We start from the raw sequence: 20,987 nt of genomic DNA, 5'->3' as shown, positions 1-20,987 counted from the left end.
ATCCCCCGGGAATTGTCTACAGGCAAGGGAGAAAAACAGTCAGTGTACTCTGCCACACCCTGGCATGCCTCCGAACTGCCTTCACTCAAGCCCTTTAGCTGCCTCCCATGCGCACGTGTGTGACACTGTATGTAGTGTGTACAACACTTTGCTATGCTGCAGCATGCGTGCGTCGTAACCGAAAACTCGTTTTTTAAAGACTGCTTACTTCATTGTGTTTTAACCTCAGTTGTAAAGGAATGTTTTAATGATCCCATGTGATACCCCTCGCAAACAGTTTTACACTCTGCATATGGCGATTCACCTCCGCGAGAAACATGCCTCTATTAACAGTCAACGTGTGGGAGGGGGGTGTGTACAAAGGGTAGGGACGAAAACAGTGGGAGCGTATGAGCATACACACCGCCTGATCATGTGTCCGCTCGCAAGTGAAACTCACGGAGAGCCGCCCAGCAGCTGCCTGTGTGTGTGCCTCTGTCTGTCTCTTGCGCTGCCTCTGTGTGAACCGGTCAGGCACAGAGAAGGTCAGCTGCTGACAGAGCGTCTCGACTGTTGCAGGGCCTGCATTGGTGAAGCAGGTGAAACGGTAATGAAACAGAGGCACAGGGCTTATTGGTTTTTAAAGACTGATTCCTTCATTGTGCTTTAACCTCGGTTTTAAAGGATTGTTTTAAGGATCCCATGGGATACCCCCCGCAAACCGTTTCACACGCTGCATATGGCGATTCACCTCCGCGAGAAACATGCCTCTATGAACAGTCAACGTAGCTCGGAGGTACATGACATTAAATTGACCTGCACTGCATGTGGCCTCTACGACAGACGAACATAAATGACACAATTTTTTCTGTGTCGTCGTCCGAGTTGGTGGGCGTGGCCCTGCGAGTTGTCGTCGTATCCAATGGTCTTGGAGTTGGTGGGCGTGGCTCCTTCCTGTCTGCGCCATAGGTGTCTCACTTGTCGGCGGCTTAGTGAATCCATGCCCCTTCCGGCGTGCTTTTCATGGTTGTCTTGCCTTAGTGAATTATATATATAGATATATGTTAAATATTTTCATTCCAGTAGTTCTGCTATTATTTATTATCGGTTATGATTGCCCGAGTGAAAAAGAGTCAATAATGGTAGAGTATTCTGGGGTGCCTATAAGGCCCTCCTCATTTACTAATACAGTCCAAAACCAAACAATAATCGATGACATGAGAAAAGATAACAAAGGTAAGTGCCATGTAGCTAAGTGGCATCAAAACGTTTCGACTCTGCCAATGGGTCCTTAGACTTGGAGCTGTTCTCACTAGGTGGTCGTCTCTGTGATTATTAATGCCTCCTTCCAGGTGGTCATTTCTTTGAAGCTCCAGGACCAGAAGGGGTGGGGACAGTAGCCTTCCTCGGTTATTTCTCAAGACAGTGGAGAAAGAAAATGACAAGACAGTTAGTGGCAGTGCCCCCTCTCAGCCTGGGGTGGTAGCACATACCTGGGAAGAGCTTGGATGGTGATCCACAGACATGCATGCGTGACACTGTGCAGCTGATTAGTTAATTAAATGCAAGCAAACTAGCTTCTTGCCCATTGCCCATTGCCAAGCACCATGCTTATGATTGGCACTGCATCATCAGTAATCTTCCTTTATACTGTTATTATCAGAGTTACTAACACCATTGTGAGTGTCATGTCTTCTGATGTCACTGCTACTTCTCACCAATAAGGGCCATATTTGCATCATTCTTCTTCTTTTTATTTTTTAGCTTTAATATGACTAGAAATGATTGAATGCCCAACTCTATTCTATTTCATACAGTGTAAGAGTTTAGACAGGTCACTATAAAGAGTTGGGGCACCATCCTGGCGATTCTGAATAATTGAAGTCAAAATTACAAGAAAAAAACACAATAGTTGTAGAGATATCTTTTCAGAGAAGAGTTCTCAAAATGAACTGCTTCAAAATGGCGGATCTTCTGGTCCTAAGTTATTTCTAGAAGAAAGAAGCAGGTCCAGGTGGATGAACACCGGAAGTGATGTCAGTGGTGTTACAGCTGTCAATCTTCCAGTCTGCAGAGAGAGGAAGGGAAAACGCATTAGGATACAGCAGCAACTCCTGAAGCGGTGGGAAATTACAATCACCAGAGCCCTTAAGCTGCCCCCTATGCCCACATGAGTGGTAACTGTTACATAGTGCCTGGCTATGGACAGTGCAAGGAACACAGATGAAGAATTTTGAATTGATGCTAGTGCTAATGCATACAAGTCTCTTGATCAGGTTGACTCTTATCTTAGTCTTCATGGCTAACTTTGTCAAAGGGTCATGTTTCACCGCTTTTGTTACAGAATGTCTTAGTCAGGTGTGCATTTGGCAATCCAGTTATCAAAATGGAATCAAATCAAATTTTATTTGTCTCATACAATAATACACACAGTGCAAAATGTAGTGATATGCTTAGTTATTGAAGCTCAAGAAAAAATATGTTATAATAAACCGTTCATAAACCTGGGTCAGAATGGTTTATCATTAAAGTGTTTTTAACAGAGTGAATCATTTCCATTGCTACCCAGTGGTGCCACAGGTCCACATCTAAAGGAATTAACACTTAAATAGAGCAGTCGCAGCTTGTTGTGTCCACAGAATACACATGCTGATGGAAGTCTGTTCTTTCCAATGTTCCTTCGCTTGAAGCCACCAGAACTTCTAGGTCAGAATGATTCATCATTAAAGTGTTGGCAACAGAGTGAATCATTTCCATTGCTACCCAGTGGTGCCACAGGTCCACATCTAAATTAATTCACACTTGAATAGAGCAGTTGCAGCTTGTTGTGTCCACAGAATACACATGCTGATGGAAGTCTGTTCTTTCCAATGTTCCTTCCCTTGAAGCCACCAGAACTTCTAGGTCAGAATGATTCATCATTAAAGTGTTGGCAACAGAGTGAATCATTTCCATTGCTACCCAGTGGTGCCACAGGTCCACATCTAAAGGAATTAACACTTTTGAATAGAGTAGTCGCAGCTTGTTGTGTCCACAGAATAAACATGCTGATGGAAGTCTGTTCTTTCCAGTGTTCCCCTGCTTGAAGCTACCAGAACTTCTGGGTCAGAATGATTCATCATTAAAATGTTTTTAACAGAGTGAATCATTTCCATTGCTGCCCAGTAGTGCCACAGGCCCACATCTAAATGAATTAACACTTGAATAGAGCAGTCACAGCTTGTTGTGTCCACAGAATACACATGCTGATGGAAGTCTGTTCTTTCCAATGTTCCTTCCCTTGAAGCCACTAGAACTTCTAGGTCAGAATGATTCATCATTAAAGTGTTGGCAACAGAGTGAATCATTTCCATTTCTGCCCAGTGGTGCCACAGGTCCACATCTAAAGGAATTAACACTTGAAAAGAGCAGTCGCAGCTTGTTGTGTTCACAGAATAAACATGCTGATGGAAGTCTGTTCTTTCCAGTGTTCCCCTGCTTGAAGCTACCAGAACTTCTGGGTCAGAATGATTCATCATTAAAATGTTTTTAACAGAGTGAATCATTTCCATTGCTGCCCAGTGGTGCCACAGGCCCACATCTAAAGGAATTAACACTTAAATAGAGCAGTCACAGCTTGTTGTATCCACAGAATAAACATGCTGATGGAAGTCTGTTCTTTCCAATGTTTCCCTGGTCGAAGCCCCCAGCATTCCAGAGTCTTAATGATTCATCATTAAAGTGTTGGCAACAGAGTGAATCATTTCCAATGCTGTCCAACACACGCATCGAGCAGGCCCAGCTTGTTGTGTCCACAGAAGAAACTTGGTGATTGAAGTCTGATCCTTTCCATGTTCCCCTGGTTCAAGCCATGAACACTCCAGGCTCAGAATGATTCATCATTAAACTGTTGGTAACTGAGTGAATCATTTCCATTACTGCCCAGTTATACCACTAGTCCACATCTGAAGGAATGAACACTTAAATAGAACAGGCCGAGGTTGTTGTGTTCACAAAAGGAATATGCTGATAGATGGTTGATCCTTCCAGTGTTTCTCTGGTTGATGTCACCAACACTCTTAATGATTCATCATTAAAATGTGTCACTCTTTTCTCTTACTGGGTTATCAATCATTAATCTGGATTATGTAACCTATCTTCCTAGGTAATAAAATGGATGAATTCAGTTAGTATTTCAATGTCTAGATTACACATTTAGCTCCAACAGTGAAGTGCTCACTTGTTACCAAGTGACATAAATTTCCATTCCTTCTCCTGCTTTTTCCACTCTTTCTGATTGTATGTAATGAAAAACTCCTTTCAGCATTGAAATATTGTCTGAAATAAGAAGTTTAACCCGGTTCAATACCACAGTACTTGAACTCGCCGTAACTTGCCACGAGATGTGTCAGTTCATCCAAATTATTTAAGATGATACAATATGCCAATTGTAAAACATTTTCCTCCTTATTTTTATTCTCACTCCAGATCTTTGCCTCTTCCATTCTTGGATGAGTGGTCCTCCAATAATTTGTACGAGAGATCCTTAGGTGGTGGTGATTGTGCCGCTGCCAGATGACTATGGGAACATTTGTAACATACAACTTTATGTTCCTCAGAGTCTCTTACATTCTCAGAGGTAGCCATTGTTCTTGAGGTAGCCATCAGATCCTTTATCAACACACTCTGAAGTCTCTCAAGGTCTGAACTTGTCAGATTAAGCATTGAATGGGCTGACTGCAGCATACCCTCATTTTAAAAATCCATTCAAAAATGTATAGTAATGTGGAAGAGATCACATCTTAACATTAATAATGAATAACATGAATCTTAAAAATTTTGGAAAAAAGGTAGAGAGCTTCTGTGAAGACTTCTGCATGGTGCAGCGCCCAGAAGTAATAAGAGGTGTGGTGACTGCTGTGTTTTGGGGACTTGATTTGATCACCAGCTCTAGAAATGCTCAGCCATTATATTAAGATCCTCGTTCAGGGAGGACTTAATGTCACCAAAATAATTAGCAATCATTATTGTTTATTCTGTATAAATAAGGGGACTGGGCGGACTGGGCGGTATCATGGTCTGGAATCCCTACAGATTTTATTTTTTCTCCAGCCGTCTGGAGTTTTTGTTTTTCTGTCCCCCCTGGCCATTGAACCTTACTCTTATTCGATGTTAATGTTGATTTATTTTTTATAATTATGTCTTTCATTTTTCTATTCTTTAATATGTAAAGCACTTTGAGCTACTGTTTGTATGAAAATGTGCTATATAAATAAATGTTGTTGTTGTATTTAACAAAAATCAGACTTTGTTTTGATACAACAGAATATTTCAAATAATAACACAACTGAAAGTGGAACGGACAAAAATGATGGGACCCTTATCTAATATTTTGTTGCACAAACTGTAGAGGCCATCACTGCAATAAAGCGATTTCTGGAGCTCTCAATGAGAATCCGGCACCTGTCCATGGGTAGTTTGGCCCACTCTTCCTATTCCAGGTGTATCAGGTTTGAAGGAGGTCTCCTCCAGACTGCATGCTTCAGTTCTTTCCATAGATGTTTGATGGGATTCAAATCAAGGCTCATATAAGGTCACTTCAGAATAGTCCAAGGTTAGTCATTATTAGCTGTGTGTTTTGGCTCATTATCCAGTTGCAGAGTCCATGACCTGTGACTGAGACAGAGATTTCAGACATTGGGCAGTACATTTCATTCCAGAATGTCTTGATAGTTTTGAGATTTCATTGATTCCTATACAAGACTTGAAGGCCCCCGTAAGAGACGAGAGCACAGCAGCCCCAAAACGTTACCAGCCTTCTCCATGTTTCACAACAGTTATGATGTTCCTTTCTAGGAAAGCTTCATTTTTTTCATCTGTGGATGTAGAGTTGATGTGACTTGCCAAAAAGCTTCAGTTTTCTCTCATCTGTCCAAAGGCCATTCTTCCTGAACTATTATGGCTCATCAGTATGCATTTTAGAAAGTTCCACTCTGGCTTTTTTATGTTTTTCTTTCAACAGAGGAGTCTTTCCGGGGTCTTCTTCCATTGAGACCACTGTCACTCAAAAAACAATTTCTGGTGCGAACTGAGATTGATGAATCTTAACCTTGGAGTTCAGCTTGTATCACTTTGAAAGTTCTCCTTGGCTTTTTGTCTACAATCCTCACTGTCCTTCTGCCCATTCTGAGGTTGATTTTCCTCCTGCAGTCACATCCAGGGAGATTGGCTATAGTCCCATGGACTTTAAAATTCTTAATAATATTTGCAACTGTCATCACAGGAACATCAAGCTGCTTGGAGATGGTCTTCTAGCCTTTGCCTTTACCATGCTTGTCTAGAATTTTTTCTCTCCTTTGCTTTCTCTGGTCGATGTTCAGTGTGGGATACACAATGACATCAAACAGCAGAGTGATGACTTTCCTCCATTTCAATTGGCTGAATGACTGATTGCATGATTGGAGACATGTGTGTGATATGAATTCAAGAAAACAGCGAGTTTGAAAAAGTCACTTAACACTAGAATTACCAAAGCTTACAAAAAAACTTGTAAATCCGTCCCACCTTAAATCAACGTCTTTTGTCTTGTAAATGTGTGGATACGTCCAAGCAGCAAATAGCCAACAATCCCATCCTCCCATAGGATGCATAGTAGTCTTCAGTTCTTACCGTTGTACTATCAAAGAAATCGTGACAACAAGCCACACTAACCTGATTTCTTTTTCTTCGGTTATAGTCTTGAATAAAAGTGCACTTGTTCTGTGATATTTGCACCTTTTGTGAAAGTGCTTGTTTGATATTTGGGCTTCAGTCTTCACACATTATACACTTCATGTCAAAATGTTGTTGTTAATATTAAAACATGGAAAATGTTTGTCTTTTAGGTATGTGTTCAACATTTCTGTCATGCTACACTTACATAGATCTATGTAGACATGGAACACACATGAATTACATATGTTTACACATATATATGATTTGAGGCAACATTGCTTTCCTCCTGGACAAAACTATACGTTGCATTCTCAAAAGTAATCTCAGTGCACAGCTTGGTCATATTACAACCGGACTGCTGAACTGACAACGTGGTATACAAAGAGATCCTTAACAGATAGTTATTGGTATATTTTCCCTCAGTTTAAAAAGGTTTTCTTTTCTTCTTAGTAAAAATTTAAAAGCAGTTCTTCCAGCTGCAAAGCGCGGGGATTTTGCTATATACAGTACTGTATATATATATATATATATATATGTAGATATATATGTATGTATGTATGTATGTATGTTTATATATATATATGTAGATATGTATATATATGTGTATATATATATATATATATATATATATGTGTGTATATATGTAGATATGTATATATATATAGATTTGTATATATATGTATATATATATATATATGTGTGTGTGTATGTACAGTATGTATGTATATGTATATATATGTAGATGTGTATATGTATATACTGTATATATAGATATGTGTATATGTAGATATGTTTATATGTATATATGTTTATATGTATATGTATATATGTTTATATGTGAGTGTAACTGTGTGTATATATATCATAACAGTGACAAAACAATTACATTGACAATCATGTTACGTTATTTTTAAAATGTTTCCTTTTCTTTTTCATAACTTTATTAACACATTACTTCTCCGCTGTGAATCGCGGGTATTTTGCTAGTTATAAATATAACTAAGAAGGTTAACTTAGAGGGAGGGAAAGGTTATACCATAGTCTACAGTTATGAGAGAAAATGATTAACTATTCTATTCTACTTAAGCAAAAACTAATATGAGTTTAACTTAAAGCTTTCACTTTCTATGTTTGGCTCTTACAGTCATACTTGCTTTACTTTACTCGATGACATATCAAAGGCATGCAGCTACACAGTGGACAATTGCTTGTCATTGAGTCACTTTTCAGGAGGCACAGAGCATTTTTTCAATGAACTGTTAGGGGACCCACAAATTTGTCTACATTTGTAATAAACAACAGTCCTGTATCCTATGTACGTCACCTTAGATAAAGGCGTTAGCCGAGTTCTGTATAATCAACAAGAACATTTATTTATATAGCACATTTTCTTACAAATAATGTAGCTTAAAGTGCTTTACATGGTGAAGAAAGAAAAAAAGAGAAAGTCAGAATTAAAATAAGACAACACTAATTAACATAGAATACGAGTAAGGTCCGATGGCCAGGGAGGACAAAAAAAACAAAAAAAAAAACTCCAGACGGCTGGAGAGGAAAAATAAAATCTGCAGGGGTTCCAGACCAAGAGACCGCCCAGTCCCCTCTGGGCATTCTACCTAACATAAATGAAACAGTCCCCTTTGTATTTAGAGTTCTCATGGAAGGACTTGATTATGATGGTCACGTAGACTTCTGGCTTTTAGTCCATCAATGTTGGAGCATCACGGTGCTCTGATTAGGTGGTGGTGGCACAGGTCACCACCACAGAAAACCGGGAAAAGAACAAAAGAGAAAGTAGGGGTTAGTATGGATTATAGAATCACTGTGAATAGTTATGATAATAAATTGAATATACAGAGTATCAGGACTAAATTAAAATGAAGTTATGAGAAGGCCATGTTAAAGTAATGTGTTTTCAGCAGTGTTTTAAAGTGCTCTACTGTATCAGCCTGGCGAATACCAATTGGCAAGCTATTCCAGATTTTAGGTGCATAACAGCAGAAGGCCGCCTCACCACTTCTTTTAAGTTTAGCTCTTGGAAATCTAAGCAGACCCTCATTTGAAGATCTGAGGTTACGATTTGGAATATAAGGTGTCAGACACTCCGACATATAAGATGGAGCGAGATTATGTAAGGCTTTGTAAACCATAAGCAGCATTTTAAAGTTAATTCTAAATGACAAAGGTAACCAGTGTAGTGACATCAAAACTGGGGTGATGTGTTCGGATTTTCTTTTCCCAGTTAGGATTCTAGCAGCTCCATTCTGCACTCGTTGCAATCGATTGATGTCTTTTTTGGGTGGTCCTGAGAGGAGTGCGTTACAGTAATCTAGACGACTGAAAACAAAAGCGTGAACTAATTTCTCAGCATCTTTCAATGATATAAGAGGTCTAACTTTAGCTATATTTCTTAAGTGAAAAAATGCTGTCCTAGTGATCTGATTAATATACGATTTAAAATTCAGGTTACAGTCAACAGTTACCCCTAAGTTCTTTACTTCTGTCTTGACTTTTAATCCTAATGCATCAAGTTTATTTCTAATAAACTCATTGTATCCATTATTGCCAATCACTAACATTTCTGTTTTCTCTTTATTAAATTAAAATACTATTCATCCATTTAGAAACACAAGTAAGACATTGTGTTAGTGAAACAACAGAGTCGGGGTTCATCAGGTGCTATTGATAAATACAGCTGCATGTCATCAGCATAGCTGTGGTAGTTCACGTTATACCCCGAGATAATCTGACCTAATGGCAGCATGTAGATTGAAAAGAGCAGCAGACCCAGGATCGAGCCTTGTGGGACACCATATAGGATATTACCTAAGTCCCATAACCTAAGTCAATATTAATTTTAAGGTGAGAGAGAAAAGAGTTCATAGAGATGAAGAATTGTACATGGATGTTAAGGTTTCAACAATACACTTGTAAAATGAACAACCTTGACAAAAAAGAGATTCCGGGCGGCCACTCGTATTCTTGAATAAGGTTGCAAAAATGGAGGTTTGGTTGCACAGAAGAGTACAGGTTGAGTCCAAAACAGAACTGAATTCAAAGTAGGAAGTTGTCTTTCTTTCAAGGTAGGTCAGCAGAAGTGAGGTCATCGGGGAGTTGACCGGAAGTGATGTCCTTGGGAGGGGACTGGAAGTGACGTCATCAAGGCCGGAACCAGTAGTGAGGTCCTCGTGGGCCAGAACCGGAAGTGATGTCATCCAGACCAGGCAGAATTTCCTGTGTCTGGTCTGTAGGATAAAAGAGAAAGGTTTGCTGCACCCTGCCACCCCCTGGCCTGGAGTGGAATTACCTTATTTTGCCTCCCATGTGCATGTGTGTGACACACTGTACAGCTGCTGCATTTTCCACCAATTAATCAGTTATGAAAAATTGCTTGATTTTTAGGAATCACCTTTATACTTGTAATGAACTGAATGATGGAAATGTAATGCTGTTTCATTGCATTTCAAATGGCACCCTTTTGGTTTCGTCCAATACTTGCTGCTGTCGAACTTTACTGCTAAGATTCCGGCGCTGTGTTGCCAACAAAAACAGCTAGCTCTTTTCTTATAACCATCGTCTCAAAATGATCCATCACATACATAAATCCTATATATTGCATATTTGGATAAATATGCATAATCAAAGTGCCAGATGTTCACTACTCAGGGTTAAAACTTCTCAGCTGAAAGTGTGGCAGTCACGTGGTTTGGCTTCACAGAGCTTTGGTATGTCCTTTCCGAATTTGACTCCTTGCCAATGACCTGCACTCTCTCCAGCTGCCGTAGCCTTGTGATAGTCATCATTCATTTCTGTAAAATATTAAAGCCCTATTTGTGGTGTTCATAATTTTCTATTTAATATTAAAGTACAGTATATCTTCTTCAATGTTCGTACCAGCTTCATACATTTACTAGTAAGTGTTGCATTTAATTGACCACATTTTCCTAACTATTCAGTTTTACATATAATTTAAAAGAAAAAAATGATTTTCAGTATGATATACTATAAAGTTATTATTAAAAAATATTTCTATTCATTTTAAAACATATTAGTCCAAAACCAAAGGGTCAGAGGCAGTAGGCAGATCTAAATAGATGGTAAACCACCAAGTATGTAGAAGTAGATGTACTCACACAATCATTCTACACCAATGGGGAGATAGTTGTCCATTATCATATTGGCAAATATATGGACTCTGAGGAAATTCAGCATCCACAAACAGGACCACAACTGCCCAGTAGGCAGATCTAAATAGCTGGTAAACCACAGAATATGTAGAAGTAGATGTACTCACACGATCATTCTGACCCAATGAGGAGTTGTCCATTATTATGATGGCAAATCTATGGACTCGGGAAATTCTTCTTTCACAAACAAGACCACCATTGCCCAGTACGCAGTTCTAGATAGATGTCCACCACTAAGTACGTAGAATTAGACGTACTCACACAATAATTCTATCCCAAACGGGAATTTTCCTTTATCATGATGGCAAGTCTATGGATTCTGAGGAAATTCAGCATCCACAAACAGGGCCACCATTTCCCAGTAGGCAGATCTAAATAGAAGGCAAACCACAGAGTATGTAGAAGTAGATGTACTCACACAAGCATTCTACACCAATACAGAGTTAATTGTCCATTATCATGGTGGTAGGCCTATGGCCACTGAGGACATTCAGTGTCCTAAAACAGAGCCACCATTGCCCAGTAGGCAGATCTAAATAGATGATAAACCACCGAGTATGTAGAAGTAGACGTACTCACACAAGCATTCTACACCAATGGGGAGTTAATTGTCCATTATCATGATGGCAATTCTGTGGACTGTAAGGAAATTCAGTGTCCACAAAGAGGACCACCAGTGCCCAACTGCTGAATTTTAAAAAAATGTGAGGGTAAGTCAATAAATATGCACTTTTGCGATAATTTAGTTTGGGTTGGCTGTATGGCTTTCCTCATGCAAATGTAGAAACATGGTGTGTCAGTGGTCTCAGTGGTAAAGTTTCTACCTTGATCAGCCAGTTTCTCCTTTTATTGTCTTGTATTCAGCCAGCCAAGATGGTTGCATGTCATTGCTCTTTTTATGTCACTCCACTGGCTCCTTGTAGCAGCACATATTAAGTTCAGATCTTTCATGCCTACCTGCAGAGCTTTCAATGGTTCAGCACCTTTGTATATGGATATATGAGGTCCTATGCTCAGGTCTGCTGATGAAAGGAGCCTGGAGGTACCACCTCTACATAGCCAGAAATCTCACCAGACACCTTTCATGTGTAGCTCTTACCTGGTGGCACCTCCATCTGGACTGCTGTGTGGTGTAGCGGGTCCGCCACTCTAAATGAAAGGCCAGTTTTAAAATAATCCATTTGGCCGGGTCAGTCTCTGTGGACGTGATCGTGCAGCCCCGGGGAGTTGATGATGTAATTGGGGCAAGTCGCTCCTGCATGTGAGGGTGCGATCGTTCTCAAATGCTTAATTGGCTTTCTTCGTGATTGAGCTGCTGCACCCACTGAGCTGTATAAGTACAGGCCGGCACAGGAGATTGGGAGGAAAAGATGGAATAGAAAAAAAAAAACGAAAGAGGCTTGGAGAGCTAGAGTGTGGCATTGGGGCAGTGGAAAAGAGTGGACGAGCCAGTCCTTGGAAAGAGAGGTCAGCGCGATCAGGGGTCCTGTGTTAGAGCAAGTGATCAGCGCTCAAGGGACGGATCATGCCCACTGATTATGTAGAGGAGTGGGTTCAGTCGAGGTGGTGTCCTCCCTAGGGATCCGAGGGACGACTGTGTGTGCGAAAAGGACAATGAGATGACAACCACCACCGATGGAGGCAGCCAAGACGGGGATTGGTAGTGATAGGACCATGGCAGTTGAAGTCTCTCCAACTGAGCAAGCCATGGGTGACCTGGGGCCGCATGTATAAATGGTGCGTATGCACAAAAATGTTGTGTACTAATGTTTCCACGTTCATATCGCGATGTATTAAGCCTAAACTTCGCGTAAAGCCACACATATTTTTACGGTAGCTCCAACCCTGGCATACGCAAATTCTCCGATCGGTTTTGCAGATTGGCAGCACCCAGCGTCAAAGTAGTGCTTTAGTTCCAGTGTGATTTCCCTTTCTTTTTTAGATCCACATCCCTGACACAGCTTTATAAATACACTGAAATTAACTGCATATTGTTTATTAGTGTAATGCATCTGATTGTAATTAACCTGTAACAATATAATGGTCCACAGAATGGCCAAACTATTCTAAATACCATAGCTGCTTTAGCGTTGTTACTCTCACTGCACCTTCTTCTTCTTCTTCTTTCAGCTGCTCCCGTTAGGGGTTGCCACAGCGGATCATCTTTTTCCATATTACTCTCACTGCACCACTTGGAGCAGCTGATCGGAAAGAGAATTATCGGTATACAGCATCAAGCACATGCTGCCTCAGCCATGCTGTCTATTTGAACTGCTTCTCATACGGCAAAACGTTTCAAAGCCTTTCCTGTACGGACCTCGCGGTTCAGAGTTTCATCTCCAGAACTCTAAACGCACTCAATCAGTCCATCAAGTGTTCCTTGTAGAACTGTTTGTACTTTAAGTACAATCACCTCACTGTAGACTTGCACTACAGTTATAATATTGCACAACCTGAGCCACTTAATAAAGCGTGTATTTACATATGAGGACAATATAATTTTTAAGATGAAATGCAGCAAATATGTTTATTATATTATACAGATAAAACTTTAACTTAATTTAGATAATCTATATTGTTAATAAATAAACATGTGAGGGCACGGTGGCGCAGCGCTAGCAAGGATCTGCCGCTCTGTTCACGGATTGTTCCTGCCTCACGCTGTATGCTTGCTGGGACTGGCGTGACACTGGAAGGATAGATGGATAGAATAATTAAACATGTACTATGAAGATATTTCAATGTTCCCTAAAAGTTTCAAAGAATCTAAGCTTACAGATGGCTTAATGTCTATTACAGAACTGATTGTGTGGCGATTGCTAACTTGGAGAAAGAAAAGTAAGGACAGGAATTACGTTACTTACTATAGGAGGTTAGTACATTTGAAAGAGACAGTACTTCTGCAATAAAGTATTTCATCGAAGGTCACGCACGGCGCAGCAAGCATCCTGCGTGAGGCATCAACAATCATTCCACCACCGTGTTCCCATGTTTAATAACGTGCTTTAACTCCTATCATCATGAAAATGATATCACGTATACATCTCAGTTATTTAATTATTCAGAGAGCTGTAATATTATGAATGTAATGGATTCTGTGTCCCGTCGGAGGAAGAGAGCCGGTTTAAGAAGCACATAGTGATTCACACACATAGAGCACATAGAAGATCAAATACAAAACAAAGCATTTAACGTGCTACTTTAGTTATGATGGGATTTGAGAAACTAGTAAATTAAACAATTTTAAGATGAAGTTTATGATGTTCTACTTTAATGACAAAATAAACTATGTGATTAAAGTGGAAATTTCGAGATTAAAGTTGACATTTCATGCTTTTTTCCCACCTTTTTTTTCTCTCTGTACCCTAATAAGCTTTCATATGACACTCAGACGGTGGGCTACGGCTCGCCTTTTCACGGTGACTTTGATATCTGACAACTTCTTTTTTTATTTTGGGCACTGTGTGACTTTGTGAACTTGAACTTTCGAGTTTCTCCGACACGCTACATATGTGACTCGATCAACTTCCTTTTGTTGTTTATATCTTTGTTTCAACCAACAAATAGTACGTTTTTCCTCGCCTCCACTTGGTATTCGCTGAAATTCTTCTATTTCCCCCTGTGCTTTTGCCATTGCCTTTTCACAGAACGCTGAGCTTAAGGGCTATTTATATTGATTTACATATTCAAAGAGGCGTAATTCTGGGAGGAGACGGGGCGGGACAGCAGTCGCGTGCACATGCGTTACTTTTCACACTGACTGGGATTTATGTAGCAGAAGAACATGGAAGTTGGCGAACGCACGGATTTATGCATCTGGATTTTTTGTGTGTAAGCACATTTCCGCTTTTGTCCGTACGCCATGTTTTAGTGTGAATTCTACGCACGGTGTTATGCATGAGGTCCCTGGAGAGACATGGAAGGAGTTGTGCTTTGGCTGATTTGCCCCAGTGACAGCTGCAGGTTTTTATTCTCGTGTTTTAACCTTGTTTTAAACATTTGGATTTTTTTTTAATCTTTTTATGGATTATTTATCGAAACACTTTGGAGAACTGCACTGTGGACACTGTTTTGAATTTGTTTTATTTTGTAAAAAAAAAACAGTTGCACCTTTTGCACCATCCCCTTGCTCAGTTTGATTTGTCTCCATCAGGCCAGTTCATCAGTTTTCATTTTCGATGGCGTTGGGTTTGAGAGGCTTCCAAAAGGGAAGAGGGAGCATGAAGCTGGACCCGTACCATCACATGCTGGCCACCCTCACTGTGTTTAGAAAGCATCTGAAGGCTCTCTTGTTCTTTGAACATCTCTCTGTCTAAGATGGTATACCATATCAGGGGGTCTGGTGGGCACCATACAAAAAACATGATTTCAAAGTATTCCTAATTAATTTTTATGAACACAATAAAATAACAGTGGGAGGTTGAGCTTTCAGTTACAGAGCCCAAAGATGTGGAAAGATCCTATATAAGAGATGCCCCTCATCTTGTAAATGAAGGCTGAAGACTCAAAACTTTAGTACAGCATACCTCGACTAGAGCTGCTGCATATCTGCAGCCCTGTTTGCTTGTCAATTCCATAAAAATATAAGTAATATAACATTTATGAATAATTGTTAACCCTCTTCGATTCTGTTTCTCTTCTCTGTGCCCTGCTGTGGCACTTGGTGCCACTGGTCTACTGGCACAAGCTGTTTTCCTCTCCATGGAAAGTCAGCTGAGATACGGGGAGCCTTGGAATCAACATATGGAAAGATTCTGCCATCAGAATGGACAGCACAGCACAGACTCTAATATGAGATGCTCAAGATGGGGTGTGCGGTTGGTTGGTTGAGATCACCAGGACGGTGTCTCCCTGTCTGACTATATCTGACTGTGGACACCTCCAGAGGTCCACTTTCTATATCGATGCTGCTGACTGGAGTTTTTGTTTTCCTTACCTCTGTTGTCAACTGGCCATCGTTGAAAATGAATTAATGGACAGATATTTCTGGGCTGTGTGATGCCCTGGGTTCCTCCAGCCTGGCATATTCCAGCTCCCAGGACTTTGATACTCATAACCAAGATGGACTGTGGGAATGAGGAAATGGTCAACGATATTGGTGTTAAAAGTGCTTAGTGCATTTAACTCCAAACAGACTAATCATGTTCAATAAAGTCAGTGTCAAGTTTATGTTTAATGAATAAGTTATTCATAAAAACAGTGCACATCTGTAGGTCAAAATGAACCATTAAAGAGATTAAAATCAAGATTAAAAGACAAGTCAAAATCGTCTAATCTTTCCAGTTTTTCTCCTTGAGCCCCAACACATCTTTCTCTCAAACCTGTCACCTCTGTTCATCATACTGGCCTGCTCAGCAAAACAGAGAAGCCAGCAGGTGTGGTCAACTGTCCTTGGCTCTTGTCCCCAACACAATTCTTGGATGTAAGTAGGAGCCTAGCTAGCCCTGCTCGCTCTTCCTGCCATCATACTTCAGCTTTTGGTGGGCAACCTTCAAAGGAACTGGCTATTTCTGCTCCATGAAAAGCTCAACAGGATCAACCTCACCCCTGGAGTGCCATTCATCTCACTCTACTTGGAGCATCCAAGAAAACATTATGCATTGTTCCTGTTCCAAACAAGACAGGCACCTCTTCATGTAATGACTACAGACCAGTGGCACTTACGTCTCAGATCGTGACGACCTGGACTACATGAGTCTGCATGTGGTAGAACACCTGGACCCACTGCAGTTTACGTATCACACAAAGAACTGGAGTGGAAGGTGCAGTCATCTGTCTTCTCCACAAGGCTTATTCTGACCTGAAGAAAGCTGGCAGCACTATGAGGATTATGTGGTTTGATTTCTCCAGTGACTTCAGTGCCATCCAACCATCCCTGTGGTGTCCTGATGATGGACTGTCTGTCTGTGAGACACAAGGACAGAGTGAGCAACACTGGAGCACCACAAGGAACAGACCTGTCTGCTTTACTCTTCATTCTGCATACCTCAGACTACAAATATAACATTAGGTCAGGTCTATCTATCTATCTATCTATCTATCTATCTATCTATCTATCTATCTATCTATCTATCTATCTATCTATCTATCTATCTATCTATCTGTTATATAGTGCCTTTCACATCTATCATTATGAACAATGCTGCAAATCCTCTCTGTGACACAGCAGCACTGAGGACACTGAGGCAGAAATGTGTCAAGAAATGCAACTGGGGCTGCTTTATACCAATGGCAATACACCGACATAATGCCTTGATTAAATTTTTTCCTTATTAGTCATTTAGCTGTGTGTTCAGACTATAGTGTATAAATATCTATATATTTTATCTATTCCTATATTTATTTCTCCTCTCTAAAGAGCTTTGTAAAAATAAAATTTCCCCTGGGGACATCTATTATATAGTGTTTACCTATCTATCTATCTATCTATCTATCTATCTATCTATCTATCTATCTATCTATCTATCTATCTATCTATCTATCTATCTATTGTGGCAGACGGCTGAGGTCCATGACCGGTCAGGACACCTTCATTATATACTCAGGGTGACCAGCCATGGACGGTGCAATACCTCCCCCTGGACTCTAGATGGCAGCCCCCATGGGTTGGAGCAGTGTATCAGTTTCCTGCAGAGCTCCATAGGAATTGAAGTTTGGTGCAGCCCTGTTGGCTCCCACAGGCACCAGCAGTGGGTGCTGAAGCTGGGACTACTGAGCCCTTGTGGGCAGTGTTTTCACCATACCCGGAAGTGCAGCCAGAACTCGGCAATCAAGAACCTGGAGCACTTCTGGGTGAACTATAAAAGGGGCCTGCAGCCACCATTCGAGGAACCAGAATCGGGAGGAGGAGGACAAGGTTGCCTGGGAGGAGTGGTGGAGGAAGATGAAAAGAGTGCTTTGCTTTGTGTTGGTGTTTATTTGCTGTGTTTGGGACTGTGTACTGCCTGTGTGTGCCCACAGGCGAAGAAAAAATACATAGTTTATTTATTTTAAGTGTGCCTCCGTGTCCAGTCTGTGTAAGATCGGGCACCTATATAGCACCTTTTCACACTATCTATCCTTAATAAAAGATGTCTGTGTATCTGTGTTGTCATACATTTGTTACAGTTTGTCTCTGTCGTTCTAACAGATGGTGCATCACAAACATTTACAGTAATAAACTGCATTGTATTTGTTGTTCCAACAGATGGCACATCACACACATTAACACTGCTTTTGTGATTCCCATACCCAATGGCATATAACAGAGACATGTGTGTTGCATTTACCATTCCAACAGATGGTGCATCACAAACATTGGTAGTAATGCATTTTATCATTAGAAATGTTTGTAATGCATAATCTGTCTAAGCATAAAGCCATTACAGGGGCCTGCTGTCCCACTCACTTTCTAATTGGAGCAAAGTTCAGTCTTTACAAGGCATTTTAGTGTTGTGCCGCTATCACTGTGCCACTATTATCATCATCATCTTCATTATCATTATTATTCCTATTATTATTAGTAGTAGTAGTTGTACAAAAATCAGAAAAACTTTCAGCAACATGAAGGCAAAGAGATTAATGTGAACATCCCTGTGGTTACTCTGATAAAAAAAACCAAAAAACGCCTCTTTCAGTAACATCTGCAAGTTCCCAGTGATCTGGAATACGCCCAATTTTTTAATGATTTATTCATCTACTTTACAAATGGACTTGATCATTTATTTTTTTCTTGCCAGGAGAAGAATTCCATCAGGAGAAGGAAATTTGTTCTCAGATAAACTACTTTGTTATTGCCTTACTCCAGCCACAATAAGGTTTGCAGCATTGAAAAGCCAAATTTCGGAGCTGATCTGATTAATCGCTTTTTCACACCAGACTTATAGCCGGACAGCATATCTTTCTGTCTGCTTAGCTACCGAGAAGACATAGGTGATAAAATGAATGGAGCAATTTGTTTGTTTTAATGTTTACGTCATACGTTTTATTACATATAATCAAACTGAATAATGGAACAATAGGTGTATAAAATTTGCAGATTTAATGCTAAAATTATGGAAATGGCCACAAAATTGGAAAACGTCAGAAAAAGGAGCTGGTTTGCACAGTTCAAAATATTTATCATGCGTCTGTCTATTCAAGGCGACGTGGTGGGGGGAGTGCGTAGTGCTCTAATAACATTTTATTTTAAATAAGCAGACTTTGTTTCGTGCTGCTGCTGTGTAGGCCTGGAGATCTGCGCCTCAGTTTCCAGGCTCAGGCACAGCCTCTAGTGAGTCTGGACATTTCCCCTTGACTGTGTCATGATTTGGTTCTCCATTTAAAATTTTCAACACAACAACAACAGCAATTTATTTCTTGTATAGCCAAAAATCACACTGGGTTTTTGATAAGCCCCCCATCACACACACACCCTCCCAACCTTGACTCCCTAAGAAGACAAGGAAAAAATCTAGGGAAAAAAAAAGGAAGATTCTAGGGAAAGGCAATACAGAGACAGACCCCCTGCCAGATAGGTTTGGCGTGCAATGGGCACAATGAGACTCCTGAAGCTCTAAAAAATGATTTGATCATTGTTTGGGTGGGTTTCGAGACCCAGGAATCAAACGGTCACATCTATTATTTGTTTGTTTGTTTGAATGTGTCTTAACTTAAGTTAGTTAAAGTAGTAAATGACTTGCGGGTAAATGCAGACAGAGGCCATTTATCTGTTCTCATCCTCTTAGATCTGAGTGCTGCATTTGACACCATTGATCACAACATTCTTAGAAATCGCCTTAGTCAATGGGTGGGCCTCTCTGGCACAGTCTTAAATTGGTTTGAATCCTACCTGACAGGGAGAAAATATTTTGTTAGTTGTGGGAATTACAACTCGAAGACACATGATATCCAATATGGTGTTCCACAAGGCTCTATCCTGGGTCCGCTGTTATTCTCAATCTACATGCTTCCGTTAGGTCAGATTATCTCAGGGCACAACGTGAGCTACCACAGCTATGCTGATGACACACAGCTGTACTTATCAATAGCACCTGATGACCCCGACTCTCTCGATTCACTAACACAATGTCTGACTTGTATCTCAGAATGGATGAATAGTAATTTTCTCAAGTTAAATAAAGAGAAAACTGAAATTTTAGTGATCAGCAATAATGGATACAATGAGGCTATTAGAAATAAACTGGATACATTAGGATTAAAAGTCAAGACGGAGGTAAAAAGCTTAGGGGTGATTGTTGACTGTAATCTGAATTTTAAATCACATATTAATCAGATCATTAGGACAGCATTTTTTCACTTAAGAAACATAAGTAAAGTTAGACCTCTTATATCACTGAAAGATGCTGAGAAATTAGTTCACGCGTTTGTTTTCAGTCGACTAGATTACTGTAACGCACTCCTCTCAGGACTACCCAAAAAAGATATAAATCGTTTGCAACTAGTGCAGAATGCAGCTGCTAGAATCCTAACTAGGAAAAGAAAATCAGAACATATTACTCCAGTTTTGATGTCACTACACTGGTTACCTGTGTCATTCAGGATTGACTTTAAAATTCTGCTTATGGTTTATAAAGCCTTAAATAATCTCGCCCCATCTTATATATCGGAATGTCTGACACCTTATATTCCAAATCGTAACCTCAGATCCTCAAATGAGTGTCTCCTTAGAATTCCAAGAACAAAACTTAAAAGAAGTGGTGAGGCGGCCTTCTGCTGTTATGCACCTAAAATCTGGAATAGCCTGCCAATAGGAATTCGCCAGGCTGATACAGTAGAGCACTTTAAAACACTGCTGAAAACACATTACTTTAACATGGCCTTTTTATAACTTCATTTTAATCGTAATTTAACTTAATCCTGATACTCTGTTCAATTCATCATAACAACTATTCATGGTGGCTCTAAAATCCATACTGACCCCTACTCTCTTTTCTGTTTCTTTTTCCGGTTTCTTTGTGGTGGTGGCCTGCGCCACCTCCACCTACTCAAAGCTTCATGATGCTCCAACAATGATGGACGGATTAAAAGGAAGAAGTCTACGTGACCATCATCATCATCAAGCCCTTCCGTGAGAATCCTAAAGCCAAAGAGGACTGTTTCATTTATGTTAGGTAGAATGCCCAGAGGGGACTGGGCGGTATCATGGTC

Source organism: Polypterus senegalus, chromosome 15, assembly GCF_016835505.1.
Source record: "Polypterus senegalus isolate Bchr_013 chromosome 15, ASM1683550v1, whole genome shotgun sequence".
NCBI classification, from domain to species: domain Eukaryota; kingdom Metazoa; phylum Chordata; class Cladistia; order Polypteriformes; family Polypteridae; genus Polypterus; species Polypterus senegalus.
This window is presented reverse-complemented; position numbering follows the sequence as displayed.